We start from the raw sequence: 12,457 nt of genomic DNA on the forward strand, positions 1-12,457 counted from the left end.
CTAAATTGGAAATCATTTTATAAACTAAAAAAAATTAATTTTTAAATTAGTTTCTATTAGTGATAAATAGTTTTTAAATAAATATCTAATTAGGTATGAGGTTAGTTTTAACTATTAAGATTCTAAATTTGGTAAAAAAACTTTCATAACTAATTAAATATAAATTTAAAAACTATTTATTAATAATAGAAACTAATTTAAAAACCAATAATTCTTTTAGTCTTTAAAATGGTGTCTAATTTAGTCACTATAACAATTAATTATTTCTTATCACTAAAATTAGTTTCTATTTATTGATTTTCTTATTATAATCTTTTCCATTTAAGTAAAACACTTTTGAAATTACATTGAACAAGATTATAATTACAAAATTATGTTTTTTTAATGTACAGTTATCAAAATAATATTTTACTATCACCAAACCAAAAGATTGTTAATCTATTTTATTCATTTCCCCCCTTTTTTTATTTTTCTATTCATTTCTCATCTTATTACATTAATTTACCAATTTATTTCTCTTCCTTTATTTATTTTTTCTGTTTATCCATGCAATTGTAGAAAAGACTATAATTGAAGTGATGCAAGTTGTCTCTAAAGTTATAAGCATAAAAGTATCCTTAAATATCGAACGTATTTAAATTAATTTAAGGAACTTACAAACTTACTTGCTATTATATAGAGTAATTTTTACATAAATTATTTATATTTCCTTCTTTTCATTATTCACACTTAGAAGTGATTAAACGGATAATTTAATCCAATACAAGTTCAAGACCTACAATGAGTTGAAACAAAAGAGTTTAGCCTGAATATGAGCATATAAAATGAAGTCCAAACTTTAAAGAACAATTATTTTTTAAGATGTCAGGGACTAAACTTGGATGAAGCAATGATAGGATCAAATGAGAAAGATTATTTACATTTATTTTAGACTAAAAATAGAAATTTCAAATCATATATTTTATTGAGTGGGTTTGATTTTACTAAAAGATGTGTTCATTATTGAACATGATGTTAATTTGCTTAAAAGATATTAATTAATAAATATTTAATATAACTTATAAGATATGTTTAACTATTCAACCAATAAACATAAATTAATGTGTATTATTAATGTAACAAAAGTTTTCCTTCCTATTACAATTAAATGTTTTGTACTTGTTATATTCGCCTTTCAAGTTTATCAAACAATTATTTTCACAAGTATTTTAGAAAGACCTCTATGAAAGAATTAATTAAGAGAGGAAATTATAATTAAAATTAAAACGTTTGCATTTTCATTTCATAATTTTAGCAAGTTTGGAGTACTTATCAACATTTGTCCTTAGCTAAAAATAACACTTCATAGCCACAACATTTTAGGAATATCTGTCTTTAATCATTAATAGACCGTCTCTATTAATGGTCTATTAGTTTGAGTAGATATTACTCAAATTTCTTCGACATGTGATTCTGACTTTGATTACGAAACAGGAAAAAAAAATCCTCACTTTCCATTAAGCCAAAGTAAAAGATAAGTAAACTTAAAAATTAAAAAATAAAAATATGATATTTCATGAAAAGACAAGTTTTATACTATCATCTAATCACAAAAAGCAATACAAGTGGTTTGAAAGGAAAAATAATAATAAATTTATTAAAAAAATATTAAGTATGTTGATTAGATTTTATTAACTTTAAGTGTTGTTAGTTATTAATTCAGATTTTATTATTCTTAAATTATTTATCATTAGTATTACATAACTTTCAATACTTTTATTATATATATGATTGAAGTAAATCAAAATAAAAATATCGATTTCTACAATTTTTTATCTTTTGTTATTTTTTTCAATTAATTTCTATAGATTACACGATTTACTCTTTCATACATTGGTTAATACAAAAATTATACATGTGGGTTTTATTTTATTTTATTTTATAATAAAATGTGTATTAAAGAGGATGTGTTATAGAGAAAGAGGGATGAAGTGAAGTATACATGGAAAGTTGAATGTGGATAAATTTTGGATTTGGAGTAAAGGGGGTGGTTTAGGAGGAATTTTTGTTTGCATTAATTGTGAGGGGAAAATGGTTCCCTGGAGCTTAAATTATAGAAAAGTGATTAGTTTGATTTTGTTGAGTTTTTGTCTTCCCTCTTAAGAATTGAAGATGTAGAGAGTGAAAAAGAGAGTTGGATTGATTTGTGTTGTGTTGTGTGTAGGCAGTTGGAGAAGGTCCCGTTAGAGATTATGAAAGGAGCAATTGAGGGTCCGAACGGTCGGTTGGTTACCCCGTTGGGTGACACCGATAGAGACCCCTTCACAGCGGCTTTTGTGGCTATTCTCTCACTTCTCACCATCACACCTCTTTTCTTTCTTCCTTCTCCCTCTAACTACTCTTCTACCCTTCACCTTTCCCTTCAATCTCCCAAATGCCACTCCCCCACCCATCTTTTAACTTTACATCAACAATATAACTTTACAAAGTTTAATAAACTCTACAAATTCATAAGTTTTTCATTTACTACAAGCTTAATATATTCTCACATCATTGTTTGTTTAGAGAAGTTAAGGCTAAAGATAAGTTTATATATATCTTTCTTTTTTCGTTAAGATATTTTTTAAGAATAAAACTATATAGAGTTTTGAGTTCTAAAGCCAACAATATTTGCCTGAGAGAGTTGTTGTGATACTTTCAATATAATCTTGCATCACTTAAAAATCAAAATTAGTTTATATACACTTTCCTTTTTTAGCAGCATACAATGATCACCCAAATTTAATAAACTAAAATATGTGAATGAGTTGGTTTTTTTTTCTTTATCAGAGAATAAAAATGAAATTGTATAAATTAAAAAAATGAAAAAATTGAATTAAAAATTTATAACTGAATTAATAGGGTTTTTGACCATCATGGGGTTATTTTTTTTTTTTTTACTAAAATGGGGTCCGTTTTAAAAAAATTACAAATTTAGGCAAGTCGTGACAATTCGGCACGACTTCATATGCACAAATCGTCCCAATTAGGCACGACTTCTGTCATGTCATACTGAAGTCGTGCCAACTTGGTACGACTTCTGCCACGTCATAATTTTTATTTTTTTTTAATTTTATTGTTTATATATTGAGTAGTAAGTTATGTAATGTTAAAATTTAATTTGATACGTAATGTAGCAAATAAGTCAAATCATAAATAATTTAAAAAAAATTATATATATTTTAAATAAGTCAAATAATATAAATAATTTGACTAATGTAGCAAATCACAAATAAAAAATTATAAACAAATCATAAATTATGATTTTTTTGTCTGAACTAATAATTATTTTTATCACAAATCAAATAATACATTTTTTTAAACCTGTTTATTCTTTTAAATGCCATTTATATTAAAATATAAAAAGGTATAAGTACTATAATTATTTTCAAATGATTAAATAACTATAAGTACTTATTTATATATATATATATATATATATATTATAAATAATTTAAATAATATAAATAATTGCATTTCTGTAACAAATCTCAAATAACAAAATTTACAGATTATTCATGCTTTCAAACAAGATTTCTATAATAATTCATTCATGATATTGTAATATCTTTAAACAAATTCAAATAAAATAATTTATTTATATTATTTTGTTATTTATGATTTGACTTATTTGCTACATTATGTATCAAATTAATTTTTAACATTACATAATTTACTACCCAATATATAAATAATAAAATTAAATATATATATATATATATATATATATATATATGACGTGACAAAAGTCGTGTCAAGTTGGCACGGTTTCAGTATGACATGGCAGAAGTCGTGCCAAGTTGTCACGACTTCAGTATGACAGGACAGAAGTCGTGCCAAGTTGGCACGACTTCAATATGACATGACAGAAGTTGTGCCTAATTGCGACGATTTGTGCATATGAAGTCATGTCAATTCGGCACGACTTGCCTAAATTTGTAATTTTTTTTAAACGAACCCCATTTTTGTAAAAACAAAAAAAAATAACCCCATCATGGTCAAAAACCGAATTAATAAGTGCAAGAAAAAAATAAATGTTAATTTAATAAGTTAAAAATGAGCAAAATATTCTTATATTAAAAGGTATGTTACCTAAAAAAAATATGAATAATAAAAAGATAAATAAGGCATAAAAGACTTTTTCTTATTTTTTCATCATCTCAACTAGGAAAGATGTGTATGTCCTTACTCATTGTCTTTCTTTCCTTTCCGATGCAACTTAATAGAAGCAAACTTTCTCATCACCCTTTTGCTTCCTCATTAATAGTGCGTTAACAAATAAAAAACATAAACTTAGAGTTGGTTTTAGTATCTTATTGTTTACTTGTTCTTGTAGAACTTAACAATATCTAATATTATTTTAAAACATTAAGTAATAGGATAATATTTATTTATAAATTAGATATATTTTGAAGACATAGTTTTATTTCATGTAAACATATACACAATGTACATGTCAAAAATAAAAATATTGATTTTTCCTCTTTCACTTTCACATAGTGAGTCATTGTAGAATAATAAAGTGGAGTGAAAATCTTACTATTATTTAAACAAACAAGCAACTTAAGCTTCAGTGTCCTGAATATTAGATCGAAAATGTTTTGTTAACACCTTTGTCCACTAACACAGACTTAACGTCGCAGACGTGGCATTGGGTGAGGATGTGACAGTGGTGTTTTTTGTAATTCTAATGGCAGTGATGTGGGAGTTTTGTAAGAGTGTAAGAGTTTAACATTTGAGTGCGGGTGCAGAAGCGGGAGAGTTTCGAACGAAAGGGAAGGTCGAACGAAAGGGAGAAAGAAGCAACGGGAAGCACGGACCAAGCAGTAGAACAAGCGAAACACAAACCATAAACGTCTTTCTTGTGCGATCGCCGTTGCTTCTTTGTTTGTTGTTCAAGTGTTCAACATCATTGGGCCATAAATTACACCGGTTAGATGGCTTAACCGGTGTAATATGGGTCATATATTACACCCATGGTAGAACTGGACACCCACCCTACTAGAACTAGTTACTCAGCCATAGGTTCCTCTACATCTACCAGCACATGCAAAAGTGGTTATTTATGTGTCTGTAAGTGGTTACTTCTGTGACATTTATGGCCACTCACTCTTCATGAAAAAAAAAATCAAATTTTTTTTTAATATGGGTCATATATGAGGCGTGGGCTTCAAAATAGGATAAAAAAGAATATATTACACCGGTTTTTAGTAACAACCGGTGTAATATATTACTCATGGCAGAACTGGACACCCACCTACCAGAACTGGTTACCCAGCCACAGGTTCCTCCACATGTACTCGCACATGCAAAACTAGTTACCCGTGTACCTGTAAGTGGTTACTTATGTGATGTTTATGGTCACCCACTCTTCATGAAAATATTCAAAAAGTTTTTAAATATGGGTCATATATTACACCGGTTAGATGGTTTAATTGGTGTAATATGGGTCATTCTGAGTAAAAGAATAATATATTGCTCCGATTGTTACTAAGAACCGGTGTAATATATTATTTTTTATTGACACACGCAAAACTGGTTACCCGTGTGCCTGTAAGTGGTTACTTATGTGACGTTTATGGTCACCCATTCTTCATGAAAATATTCAAAAAAGTTTTTGAATATGAGACATATATTACACCGGTTAGATGGTTTAACCGGTGTAATATGAGTCATTCTGAGTAAAATATATATATATATATATATATATATATACATTACACCGGTTGTTACTAAGAACCGATGTAATATATTCTTTTTTATCCTATTTTGAAGCTCACGCCTCATTACTCACTCGCATTACTACCCTATTTTGAATTTGTCACCTCACCAAACACAATCTCACTCTGTCACGTCATTGTCACGTCTGCAGTATCAAATGTGTGTTACTATCGGAGAGTGTCAATATATCAAGACTCATATTAGACCTATTAGGCTTTACCTACAAGCTTAGAGCACTTGAATATTTAACTTCAACCAATAAACATTCAAGCTTATACCGATTCATAAAATCTAGACCGGATCATTTAATAAAATTGTGTTCACGTAGCAAAACATTTTCTTATACATGAAACTCATATTTTTAATTCAAAAATCATTTAGTAGAAGGTCAAACGATTTTTTTTAGCATTTTTCCATTTGAATAATATTAATAGATCTTATTTATTTTAAAAATAGCCATTGAATTAAATAACTATAGTTAAATACAAATCACCATAAAACATTATCAATATATTGTTAAAAAAATCATTAAATAAAAAATAATTTTAAACATAATAAATAATTATTTATTATATTAACTAAATTAGATACCATTTTAAAAATTAAAAACCATTTTAGATATTAATGATTTTTTTTAATCTCTAAAGCAATATCTTATTTAATCAATATAATAATTAATTATTTTTATTTCTAAAATTATAATTAAAAAAGTAAGAATAAAATAAATTAATTCAAGTTTAGTTCTACGACAACTACATATTGTCATAATCGTAGCACAATGAGAATGTTGAATACTGACTGAATTCAAGAAATGAGATATCTTTGATTTTCTTTTCACCAAATAGCTTCTTAAAAAAAATTCCAATTTTATTTTAAAAACTTCAATTGAAGAATAATATTTGAATCAATTTAGAATTATGAAAGTAAATCATAAACTCTAAACTCTATTATGTTTGCATCCAATGATTTGAGTGGAAATGCAAGCATGATTTATAAGGTTTGAGAGAGAGAAGAAAGAGAAGAGAGAAATATGAAAAGAAAGTTTATCGATATGAAGAGAATGAAATGGGTATTTATAATACCCAGTATTATATACTTATGCAAAAGAAACAGTTGTAATTGTTATAGCTAACAGTCCCCTTAATTAATGGCTGGATTTAGCAAAGACTATTAATTTACGTAAAAAGACACTTAATAATGTAGTAGAAGTTAAAGGCTTTGTGAAGATATCAACAATTTGAAAAGTAGCAGGAACGTGAGGAATGTGCAATTGTTTTTGTTTAATAGCATCTCTAACAAAGTAGAGGTCCAACTCAAAATGCTTGGTTCTAGAGTGCATGATGGGATTGGAGGCAAGAAGAACTACACCAAGATTATCCAAGTGAATTGTGGGAATAGTGGAAGGAAGATGAAGTTCAGATAGCAGATTCTGAATCCATTTGAGTTCAGCTAAAGTAGCAGCAATGTTGCGATATTCATCTTCTATAGAATTGCGGGAGACAACCTTTTGTTTCTTTGAAAGCCATGCAATAGGGTTGGATCTAAAATACACAACAAGACCAGAAGTTGATTTTTGATCATCTGTATTGGAGCCTCAGTTAGCGTCCACAAAGGCATTGAGAGAGAGGTGGGAAGAACGAAAAAGTTGAAGGCCATGTGTAGAAGTCTCAGCTAGATAATGTAAAATTCTTTTGACAACTTTCCAGTGATGGTGTTGAGGATTATGCATGAATTGACAAACGCGATTTACGTTGTATGCAAGTTATGGATGGGTAATAAGGAGATATTGGAGAGACCCAACCACAAAGCGATATAGTGAAGGATCTTCAATAGCAGTGATGACATTCTTTGTTAGTCGAGAGGTGGACAACATTAGTGTTTATTATGGTTTCGAAGAACCCATGTTAGTTCTCTATATAAGATCAATAATGTATTTTGTTTGAGAGAGATGTGATGAGTGATTGAATAATAGTTGGAGACTTCCCTGTGATGAGAATATCATCAACGTAAATTAAAACGAATAAGATGATATCATTTTTTAAATGAATAAATAAAGAAGTATCACTTTTGGCTGAACTAAAACCAAGAGAACATAAAGTTGCACTTAGCTTGTGAAACCAAGATACGGGTGTTTGCTTCAAACCGTAGAGAGCTTTGTTGAGCTTACAAACAGTGTTGGAATCACCAGTGACAAACCCAGGTGGTTGAACCATATAAACGAATTCTTCTGGATTCCCATACAGAAAAACATTATTTATATCGATTCGATTTACATGCCAATTTTGTTGTATAGCTATGGTGAGAATGAGACGTATAGTAACAAGTTTTATAACAGGTCTGAAAATTTCAAAATAATCAAAACCTGGTTCTTGATGGAATCTTTTGGCAACGAGACGAGCTTTGTTCCTCTGGAAAGAACCATCAGCATTGTATTTGACTTTAAAAATCCATTTGCAGCTCAATGGTTTAACACCAGGGGGAAGAGAAGTGAGAACCCATGTGTTATTATTTTGTAAAGCTTCTATTTCGTTGTACATGGCGGATAACCATTGGGGATGAAGTAAAAAATCTTTTGTGGACTTGGGTAGACCAGAAACAGTAGTCGCAATGAAAATGCATGATTTAAAAACTCCTGCCTTGGCACATGTAATCATATGACGATATTTTGAGGTTCATCGGTGTGCGAGGTGAGAGAAGTGGTAGGGGAAGTAGGTATGCTTCTCGATGGTGAAGACATAGCAGATGGAGTGTTTGCATGATTTTAAGGAAGAGCAGGGGAAAGAGATATGCGATCAACATTTGTAGGTTGAAGCGTAGAAGATGGTACATGCTAAAAAACAGTTAAAGTAGGTGCAGAATGGGAAGAACTCATAGTAGTTGATGAAATAGAGGAAAAAGGGTTAGGAGAAAGAGCATATGGATAAACATTTTCATCAAAGATAACATGACGAGTGATGTACATACGACTAATAGGAGATAAGCAAATATAACATTTGTGATTGGAAGCATATACAAGAAAAACACATAAAGAAGAATATAAACTCATTTTATGGTTATTATAAGGCCTAAGCAACGGATAACATGCACAACCAAAGATTTTGTAGAAGGAATAATTTGGTTTCCTATTAAACATTACTTGATATGGACTAGAATTTTTTAATATGGAAGAAGGTAAAATGTTTATAATAGACACAGTAGTAGTAAAAGCATAACCCCAAAAATGCATGGGTAAAGAAGAACGGGAAAGCAAAGTTAAATTGATATCAACTATATGCTTATGCTTGTGTTTGCATTCGACGAAACCATTTTGTTCATGCGTGTGAGGGCAAGTTAACGAATGAGTTATACCATAAGTGGAAAGAAAAGATTGGAAACATAAGAACTCTTTAGCATTAACAATTTGAATGCTTAAGAGAAGAAAACCAGTTTGCTTTTCAGCATATAGTTTGAAAGATTTAAAAACTGTGAGAGCTTGTGATTTACTGTGTATTAGGTAGAACCATACATATCTAGTGTAAGCATCCACAAAAGAAATGTAACAACAAGCACCATTAGCAGCAGGTGTAAAAGAAGGACCACAAATATCAAATGAAAACAAGTTGTAGTGGTTTGAAATATATAGTTTGAAAAGCATTAAAAGGTTGCTCATGAGATTTTCCAACAACACACGATGCACAAAATTCACAAGTAGCAGTGTATGGTACATTACATTGTTTCATAATTTGGTGAATCCCTTTAGGTTGAGCATGGTCAAACCGAGAGTGCCAAATATGGTATGGAGATAAGCATGATGTAATGGCAGAAGTGTAAGCAAAACAAGGAGGAGTATGAACAAGATTGGGAAAGATATAGAGATCATCCTTAAGCTTGCCTTGAAGGAGGATCTCTTTTGTTCCCTGACGTTTAACAAGGCACGTGTTAGCATGAAATTCAAAGAATACATGATTATCACGTGCAAACCGAGAAACACTTAAGAGATTCTTGGAGATAGTGGGAACATGCAGTAAATTGGTTAAAGAAAACATATTATGTGTAGTAAGATCAGTGTAGGTAGCAGTACTAATAGAGGTGATAAGTAACTGTGAACCATTACCTATAACAACTTTGTCAGAACCTATGTAAGGTGTTTTTGTTGAAAGATTATTGTTGTGAACAGTGAGGTGATGAGAATCACCACTATCAGGGTACAAACGTGGATCATGTAGACTAGCAGATGGGTCAAGGATCGATGGTTCGTCATCACTAAGAGACGAAAAATGAGATGTGTTAGCAGAAACCTGAGAAGAAGATGAGGTTTCAAACTTGTGCCAGCAATGAAGAGCAGTATGCCCATATTTCGCACAAATTTGACATTGCACTCGTGACAAAGAGGTAGATGGTGACACCTTGTTATAGTTCTTGGAGTTTTGAAAGCGTGGTTTGGAATAGAAACAATGTTTTCCATTACCATATGTGGGGTTCGATGAAAAAGACTTGGTGAGTAGAGTGTGATTGAGAGAAAGTGGTAGGAATAGACAAAACATGTGCCTGTAGAAGCTGATTGACAGATTGTTTAGCTTTCTCAATACGACCTTTTTGAGCAAGGATAAGCGTCAATGTCTTCCACGGTATAGGGATCAAGACAAAACGTTATGGAAGTGATGAAAGGGTCATATTCATCAGACAACCCATCGAGAATGGCTTCAATGTGGTCCTCTGTAGAGATTGGGCATCCAACAATAGCTAGGTTGTCCACGGTTTTCTTGATTTCAAGAAGAAAGGTAGAAACAGATCGATCTTTCTTGGGTATGTGCAGAAGTTTCTTGATTTGTGCTCGGGTTTGAGATGCATAATGTGTTTGAAGTTTACTCCAAACTTGATGCGAAAAGTCCAAACCAACCATTTGTGTGAGAATGCCATAAGTCATGGAAGCCAATAACCATGCAAGAATAGATTGATCTTAACGATCATACGTAAGATACTTGGGATTTATAGAGGTTGGAGAATCTTCTTCGACATTGATGAGTCGAGGTGGTATACACGTACCATCCAAGAAATGTTAGAGATTTATTGCTCCTAAGGGTGTCAGTAACCTGTTGGCGTCAGACCAAGAAGTTGTCAGAATAAAGCTTCAAGGGGATGCAAGTATGGAAAATATGAGGCACAAGAATCTCTGTTTTGGAGGAAAATTTCAGAATTATTGGCAAGGGATGATGGTGAAGTCATAATGACTTTGTACCATATAAGGTTTGAGAGAAAGAGAGAGAAGAAAGAGATATGAAAAGATAGTGTATTGTTGTATATTCAGTATACAAGGAGAGAATGAAATGGGTATTTATAATACCCAGTATTATATAGTTATGTAGAAGAAACCGTTGTAACTGCTATAGCTAACATGATTTGAGTGGAAATGCAAGTGTGGGAGAGAGAAACTCTTTTTTTCATCCTCCCTTACATGAGAAGAAAGAAGAAAAAAGAAAAACACATGACAATGAAGCAAATTATGAAACTACTCTTATTTTTATTTCTCCCTCCATGGCATCAGAACGTTGTTGATAAGAGTGGCAATGCAGGCTAGCCTTCTCTGCATAAGTTCGCCCCACATTTAGCCCACAAAATACGGGTTGGATTGGTCCGCACCGTCCAAGGAATGCTGGCTCATTTCACTAACCCACCCCGCATAAGAGGAAACTCGCGAACCTGCGAGCCAGCTCGCATAAAGAATTTTTTTTTAAAATCATTAATTATAAAAAACACCTATTTCTTTTGTTGAAAAATTAAAATTTTATCTATGTTTCAATTCATTCAATTAAGATAAAAAAATGTGAATTCAAGTATGAGGGTTGTTAAAATGTTTAATTAAAAGTAATTAAAGTTTTGTTTTGCATATATTTTTTCTCTATATATGTATATAAAGGTATCAAAGTATTTTATCAAAACAAAGTTTGGCTACAAATATTTTAATAAAGATGACTAATTTTTTAAACAGTATCTTATTGAAATCTCTTCTTTATATTATTTTTTAATTAACAATTTTTAAATATAAGACTTTATTTAAAACTAGATTCTTTGTCACCTTAATATTAACTCATTTAGATGAATAAGATAAAACATTATAACTTTTAGTACATTAAATTTATTTTTTAAAAATAAAAAAAATAAAGGTCACACTGCAATAATGAGTAAGTGGGATATGATTTTTTTTTGCAAAAAAAAATAATTATTTTTTTATTTATGCGGGTCAGCGGGCCAACCAGCCTCGTTGTTGGCTCACATGGGCTGTGAGTTATGCAGAACGGGTCTAAGCGAATCAACGGGCTATATTAGTGAGCCGCCCCACGCTTTTTGATAGCGGGTTATGGGCCAGCCCGCATAGCCCACTCTGCATTGTCATCCCTAGTTGTTGATAAATAAATATCAGATCCTTTGTTTTTTTTATTTGTTTTATTAGTTAAAATTTGAAACAAAAGAGATACATTAAAAATAAATAAAAATTTATCTATGTTGTTAATTCATATTTTATAACATTTTTTTAAATAAAATAATTTTACTTCAAAAATATGTTTAAATATTAAATTATTTATAATAATAATAATTATTATTATTAATATTTTATATATATATATTATTATCGATATATAGTATAAAAATATTAAATAATATTAAAATATTAAATATTAGATAAATTTATATAAAAAAAATATTTAATAATATTATTAATAAAAATAAATAATAGTAA

The sequence above is a fragment of the Phaseolus vulgaris genome, chromosome 3 (assembly GCF_000499845.2).
Source record: "Phaseolus vulgaris cultivar G19833 chromosome 3, P. vulgaris v2.0, whole genome shotgun sequence".
In the NCBI taxonomy this organism is placed as follows: domain Eukaryota; kingdom Viridiplantae; phylum Streptophyta; class Magnoliopsida; order Fabales; family Fabaceae; genus Phaseolus; species Phaseolus vulgaris.